Below are 7,659 nucleotides of genomic sequence, written 5' to 3' on the forward strand. Positions count from 1 at the left end.
CACAACACCGCACCCGGCTAATTTTTTACTTTTAGTAGAGACGAGGTTTCACCATGTTGGCCAGGCTGCTCTCAAACTCCTGACCTTAGGTGATCCACCCGTCCAGGCCTCCCACAATACTGGGATTACAGGTGTGAGCCACCGCGCCCGGCCAGACTTTACATTTTGTCATTAGCCCGCCGGGCGCGGTGGCTCACGCCTGTAATTCCAGCACTTTGGGAGGCCGAGGAGGGCGGATCACCTGAGGTCAGGAGTTCGTGAGCAGCCTGGCCAACGTGGTGAAACCCCATCTCTACTACTAAAAATAAAAAAATTAGCCGGGTGTGGTGGTGGGAACCTGTAATCCCAGCTACTCGAGAGGCTGAGGCAGGAGAATCACTTGAACCCGGGAGAAGGAGGTTGCAGTGAGCGGAGATCACGCCACTGCACTTCAGCGTGGGCGACAGAGCGAGACTCTGTCTCAACAACAAAATTGTCATTATTCCATAAATAATACAGTATGACAATTATTGACATAGCATTTACATTTTACTAGGTATCGTAAATTATCTAGAGTATAATTTAAAGTATCCGGGAGGCCGTGCGTAGTTCATATGCAAATACTGCGCCATGTTACATCAGGGACTTGGGCAACCTCAGATTTGGGTATCCGCATGGAGTGCCCTCGGGCGCTTGACTTCTACCGCGGCCATCGCGCTTCCATCCGCCAGGTGGCGACATAGCCGGCGCGGAGCGCCGACCTGGGCCTGCGCATGCGTGCCACGGACGAGGCAGGCCGGGTGCCTGGGCCTGGGAGCCATAAGCCGGAGAGTCTGGCGGGCTAAGCTCAGCGGCATCCGGGTTCCTTGTGGCCGCCGCAGCAGCTCGAGAACACGAATCCGTTTGGCCAAAACTGAAACAAACACACGGATGCATATATGTCTGTTTACTTCTAGGCCAGGTGCAGAGGGAACGTCTGGAATGACACTCAACGAAAACTGCGGTTACTTGGGAAGATGAGCCTTTTACCTCTCAGCCTTTCCCCTTCTGTAATGTCTTGTTTTAACGTCTTATTGAAAACCAGAAGAGGCCGGGCGCGGTGGCTCACGCCTGTAATCCCAGCAGTTTGGGAAGCTGAGGTGGGGGTGATCACCTGAGGTCAGGAGTTCGAGACCATCCTGGCTAACACGGTGAAACCCCGTCTCTACTAAAAATACAAAAAATTAGCCGGGCGTGGTGGCAGGCGTCTATCATACCAGCTACTCGGGAGGGTGAGGCAGGAAAATCGCTTGAACCCGGGCGGCGGAAGTTGCAGTGAGCAGAGATCGCGCCAATGCACTCCAGCCTCAAAACAAAACAAAACAAAAAAGTAAGCAAACAAAAAAACAGAAGAAAGGCAGGGCAGGACCACGAGCTCTGAGGGAGATTAGTCATCCACTTCCTCTCCCTGCCAACTATCCAGAAATTCCATCCTCATTAGAATCCGTATTAGGAGAGGAAACACACCCAGGTTTTACTGGAACAGGAGCTATGTATTCAGCCTTTCTTGTTTAAGCCACACTGCCCCTGACTGTAAGGACCCTGGTGCAACCTTCTCTGCATCATGTATGGAAGCAAATCCTACGTGGATTTCTATCTTCTGAGGACTCAGGCGGCTCGTGGGCCATGCCAGCACTTCTAGTGTTCCTCGCTACCCTGCAATTTTAGCATGACCATTTATTTATTTATTTAATTAATTAATTTATTTATTTGTTTGTTTGTTTATGACTACAAAGATCCAGAAGAGAAACATGACCATTTCTTTCTTTTTTTTTTTTCTGAGATGGAGTCTTGCTCTGTCGCCCAGGCTGGAGTGCAGTGGCGCCATCTCGGCTCACTGCAACCTCCACCTCCCGGGTTCAAGTGATTCTCCTGCCTCAGTCTCCTACGTAGCTGGGATTACAGGCATGTGCCACCATGCCCAGCCAATTTTTGTATTCTTGGTAGAGAAGGGGTTTCACCATGTTGGCCAGACTGATCTCCAACTCTGGACCTCATGATCTGCCTGCCTTGGCCTCCCAAAGTGCTGGGATCAAAGGCGTGAGCCACCGCGCCTGGTCCTTTTATTTTTATTTATTTTTATTTTTTTTGAGACTCAGTCTCGCTCTGTCGCCCAGGCTGGAGTGCAGTGGCACAATCTTGGCTCACTGCAAACTCTGTCTCCCGGGTTCAAGCAATTCTCCTGCCTCAGCCTCCCGAGTAGCTGGGTTACAGGCATCACCACGCCCAGCTAATTTTTGTTTTTGTTTTTTGAGACTGAGTCTTGCTCTCTTGCCCAGGCTGGAGTGCAGTGGCATGATCTCGACTCACTGCAACCTCTGCCTCCTGGGTTCAAGTGATTCTCCCGCCTCAGCCTCCCAAGTAGCTGGGATTACAGGTGCCCCCCACCATGCCTAATTTTTGTATTTTTAGTAAAGACGGAGTTTGCCTTTGTTGGCCAGGCTGGTCTCGAACTCCTGACCTCGTGATCCACCCGCCTTGGCCTCCCAAAGTGCTGGGATTACAGGCGTGAGCCACCACGCCCGGCTAATTTTTGTATTTTAGTAGAGATTTTGTATTTAGTAGTAGTAGTAGTAATCTTGTATTTAGTAGAGATGGGGTTTCACCATGTTGGCCAGGCTGGTCTCAAACTCCTGACCTCAGGTGATCCACCTGCCTTGGCCTCCCAAAGCGCTGGGTGGGATTACAGGCATTAGCCACCGCGTCTGGCGGAAACATGACCTTTTTTGTTTGTTTGTTTTTGAGACGGAGTTTCACTCTTGTTGCGCAGGCTGGAGTGCAATAATGGCGTGATCTCAGCTCACTGCAACCTCCGCCTCCTGGGTTCAAGCAATTCTCCTGCCTCAGCCTCCCGAGTAGCTGCGATTACAGGTGTGTGCCACCATGCCTAGCTAATTTTGTATTTTTTTAGTAGAGACAGGGTTTCAACATGTTGGTCAAGGTGGTCTCGAACTCCAACCTCAAGTGATCCACCTGCCTCGGTCTCCCAAAGTGGTGTGAGCCACCGCGCCCAGCCAACATGACCATTTTTATTGCTGTGGTTTGACAAGGCATCCCCATCCCTTCATCACTACCCCGCACCCTCCTCCCACCTTAGTTATCTATTGCTGTGTAACAAATTACACCCAGGAACTATTGGCTTAAAACAGTAAGCATTCCTCTCCTACCTGAAAGCTAGAGTGAGGCTGGAGGATCTATTTGGTGGGAGGCCGTAATGAGCATGTTTCCAATTTTCTCTGTCTTATGTTTTGACATCTTGGGGGGCCTTCCAGACCCAGGAATAGACTGCTCCTCCCAGGGCTAGCTTACTCATAGAGACAGTTACCACATAATTGTGAGAATGCCTCTCATGCACGCCAGTCACCTCCTTTATCTTTCACATACCAAAGCATTATTCCTCCTGTACTAACTCATCCCAGGACCAGATGCCAGGCAACTAGAGACCACCCCACAGCCCAAAGCCCACTGGAACGATTCAAACTAGCCAATCAATCCTAAACCGTTTATACTGTCCTGCCTTTCCTGAGGAAACTCTGATAAAGGATGTGGCCTATGATTCCCCTTGCTCTAATTCTGACTCCTAAACAAAGCCCGATGTTTCTCCCATGGCCCTGTGCTGTGTGGAATGCCCCTTCTCGTAGGAAACGTACATTCTTTCAATGGCATTGACTTAGTGTCATCACTCAATCTGTTAATTAAAATCCCACAGGAGGCCGGGCGCAATGGCTCACGCCTGTCATCTCAGCACTTTGGGAGGCTGAGGCGGGCGGATCACGAGGTCAGGAGTTCGAGACCATTCTGGCTAACACGGTGAAACCCCATCTCTACAAAAAAAATACAAAAAATTAGCCAGGCGTGGTGGCAGGTGCCTGTAGTCCCAGCTACTTGGGAGGCTGAGGCAGGAGAATGGCATGAACCCGGGAGGCGGAACTTGCAGTGAGCCGAGATTGCGCCACTGCACTCCAGCCTGGGTGACAGAGCGAGGCTCCGTCTCAAAAAAAAAAAAAAAAAAAAAAAAATTCCACAGGTACAAATGAAACAGAGGCTCATTCCCATGGCTGGCAAAGGTGATGCCAGCTGTTGGCTAGAGGCCTTAGGACCTCCATGTCCTTAAGTCCATGGCAGCTGACTTCCCTTATAGCCAGTAATCTGAAGAAACGAAGGCAGAAACTGCAATGTCACATCGATTCTGCCAGACTCTGAGTTGGTGTGGGAGACTATACGAGGGCATGAATCGCAGGTGAGGATCACTGGAGCCATCTTGGAGGCTGGCTGCCACAGGTCATTGTGAATATTGACTTGCTACTTTAAATTATTTCCTTCCTTCACAAGAGTATAGTTATCTTCCATCCCCATGACCCCACCCCCAAGTAGATACATCAGCTCAAGCCAGAGGCCATACTTGATTTTTCCAAATGTAACCTGGGCTAGACATGGTGGCTTATGCCTGTAATCCCAGCACTCTGGGGGACCAAGGCAGGCAGATCACCTGAGGCCAGGAGTTTGAGACCAGCCTTGACAACATGGTGAAACCTCATCTGTACTAAAAATGCAAAAATTAGCCGGGCATGGTGGTATGCACCTGTAATCCTAGCTACTCGGGAGGCTGAGGCAGGAGAATCTCTTGAACCCGGGAGGCAGAGGTTGCAGTGAGCCAAGTCTGCACCAATGCACTCCAGCCTGGGTGACAGAGTAAGACTGTCTCAAAAAAAAAAAAAAAAAAAAAAAGTAACCTGATGCCAAGGGGGATGGGGGACACTCATTTCCTAGAACAAGCTGCCTTTCCATCCATCAGTTTGAGATCAAAGACAATGAAAACGTTCAAATACAACAAATAAATAATCTCTTTAGGTCAATACTGTAAATGTAAAACTATTTAATTGCAGGTTCTCTTGGGAAAGAGTTTCAGGAAACACTGTAAATCTGAAATTCCTAACCAGTTGTGTTTGGGGTCAGGGGAACCTTTGAGACCTGATGAAAGCAACGGATTCTCTCTCAAAAATAAAATGTTTAGAAACAAAAATCAGAAGGCAATCTCACGCTGGGCCCAGTGGCTCACGCCTGTAATCCCAGCACTGTGGGAGGCCAAAGCAGGCGGATCACTTGAGGTCAGAAGTTTGAGACCAGTCTGGCCAACATGGTGAAACCCCATCTCTACTAAAAAATACAAAAATTAGCTGGGCGTGGTGGTGCACTTCTGTAATCCTACCTACTTGGGAGGCTGAGGCAGAGAAATTGCTCGAACCGGGGAGGAGGAGGTTGCAGTGAGCTGAAATCATGCCACTGCACTCCAGCCTGGGCAACAGAGAGAGACTATGTCTCAAAAAAAAAAAAAAGAAAAGAAAAGAAAGAAAGCAATCTCAGACATTAGTTATGTTTAAGTTAATAAAAAAAAAGTAGAATGTTACAGAGCTAGGGGGAAAAGGAAATTATGAGGTGGGGTAGCTAGGAAAGGCCCTAAAGAAAGGATGTTTGGAGCCGGGCACGGTGGCTCACGCCTGTAATCCCAACACTTTGAGAGACCAAGGGTGGGGGGGGCCATGAGGTCAGGAGTTCGAGACTAGCCTGGCCAACGTGGTGAAACTCCGTCTCTACTAAAATACAAAAAATTAGCCAGGCATGGTGGTGGGCACCTGTAATCCCAGCTACTCGGGAGGCTGAGGCAGGACAATCACTTGAACCTGGAAAGCGGAGGTTGCAGTGAGCTGAGATCTCGCTATTGCACTCCAGCCTGGGCTACAAGAGCCAGACTCTGTCTCAGAAAAAAAAAAGAAAGAAAAAAGTCATTACGTTGGCTGGGCGGGATGGCTCACGCCTGTAATCCCAGCACTTTGGGACGCTGAGGCAGGTTGGATCACCTGAGGTTAGGAGTTCCCGACCAGCCTGGCCAACATGGTAAAACCCCGTCTCTACTAAAAATACAAAAGTTAGCTGGGCGTGGTGGCATGTGTCTGTAATCCCAGCTATTCAGGAGGCTGAGGAAGGAGAATCACTTAAACCCAGGAGGCGGAGGTTGCAGTGAGCTGAGATTGCTCCACTGCACTCCAACCTTGGTGACAGAGTGAGACTGTCTCAAAAAAAAAAAAAAAAGTAATGTGTCATTTAATGACAGAGGTAAATTCTGAAAAATGCATTGTTAGGCAATTTCGTCACTGTGTAAACACCATAGAGTATACTTACAAAAACTGGCTGGGTGCGGTGGCTCACGCTTGTAATCCCAGCACTTTGGGAGGCCAAGGTGGGCAGATCAAGAGATCAGGAGTTCAAGACCAGCCTGACCAACATGGGGAAACCCTGTCTCTACTAAAAATATAAAAATTAGCCGGGCGTGGTGGCATGCTCCTGTAATCCCAGCTACTCAGGAGGCTGAGGCAAAAGAATCGCTTGAACCCAGGAGGCGGAGGTTGCAGTGAGCTGAGATTACACCACTGCACTCCAGCCTGAGCGACAGAGCGAGACTGTCTCAAACAAACAAACAAAACCCTAGATGGAACAGCCTACTATACATACACCTAGGCTACAAACCTGTACTGCATGTTACTGAATACCGTAGGCAATTGTAACACAATGGCATTTGTGCATCTTAACGTAGGAAAGGTACAGTAAAAACACAGTATCACAATCTTAGGGGACCACTGTCATATATGTGGTCTGTCATTGACCAAAAACACTGAATGCACGACTGTGAAAAAGTAAGCACTGTGTAAAATTCCACCATCCAAAAATATAAAACTGCTTCAGGGGTGGTGATGAGAACACTGGAGTAAGCTGGAAGAAATGACCAGCCCAGGATGCACAGAACAGGTCCGACTGGCTAAGGTGGCTGCCAGGTTCCCCCAGGTGTGCTTCTTGCTACAGCAGGGGTATATTGGCCCAAGCTGGCAAAGAGGGGATCACTATGGTACCCAGTTACTTGCACCTTGGAAGATTTCTCAAGCTGAGTTATTAGGCTCTCAAGGAACTTATCCTTAAGATAATAAGTAGAAGAGGCAAGTGAGGGGGCAGTGGCTTTAGTCACCAATACCAATCCTGCATGTGCCAGGGGTTACTCGAAACCCTGATTCTCCAACAGTGATTCTCAATTGGGGGTGATTTTACTGCCGGGGGCATTTAACAATGTCCAGAAACATTTTTTGGTTGTGGGGGAGTGCTGCTATTGCCACCTAGCGGGTAGAGGCCAGTGATGCTACTAAACATACAACACACAGCACAGTCCTCACAACAAATTAACCAGCCCCAAATGTCAATAGCACAGAGGTTGAGAAAGCCAGTTCCAGTGATAGCAATGCTCCAGTTGAGTGTGTATAAGACGACATTTTGAACTGCCAAGGCAGAAACTACCTGGTAGGAGGAGACAGCTCTTCCATAGCCTTCTGGTAAAAAAAAAGTCTAAGCAAGTGGCCAGGCGTGGTGGTTCACACCTGTAATCCCAGCGCTTTGCGAGGCTGAGACAGGCGGATTACCTGAGGTCAGGAGTTCAAGACCAGCCTGGCCAACATGGTGAAACCCTGCCTCTACTAAAAATACAAAATTAGCTGGGCGTGGTGACGCACGCCTGTAATCCCAGCTACTTTGGAGGCTGAGGCAGGACAATCATTTGAACCCAGGAGGCAGAGGTTGCAGTGAGCCGAGATCGTGCCA

The sequence above is a fragment of the Gorilla gorilla genome, chromosome 23 (genome assembly GCF_029281585.2).
Source record: "Gorilla gorilla gorilla isolate KB3781 chromosome 23, NHGRI_mGorGor1-v2.1_pri, whole genome shotgun sequence".
Lineage (NCBI taxonomy): Eukaryota > Metazoa > Chordata > Mammalia > Primates > Hominidae > Gorilla > Gorilla gorilla.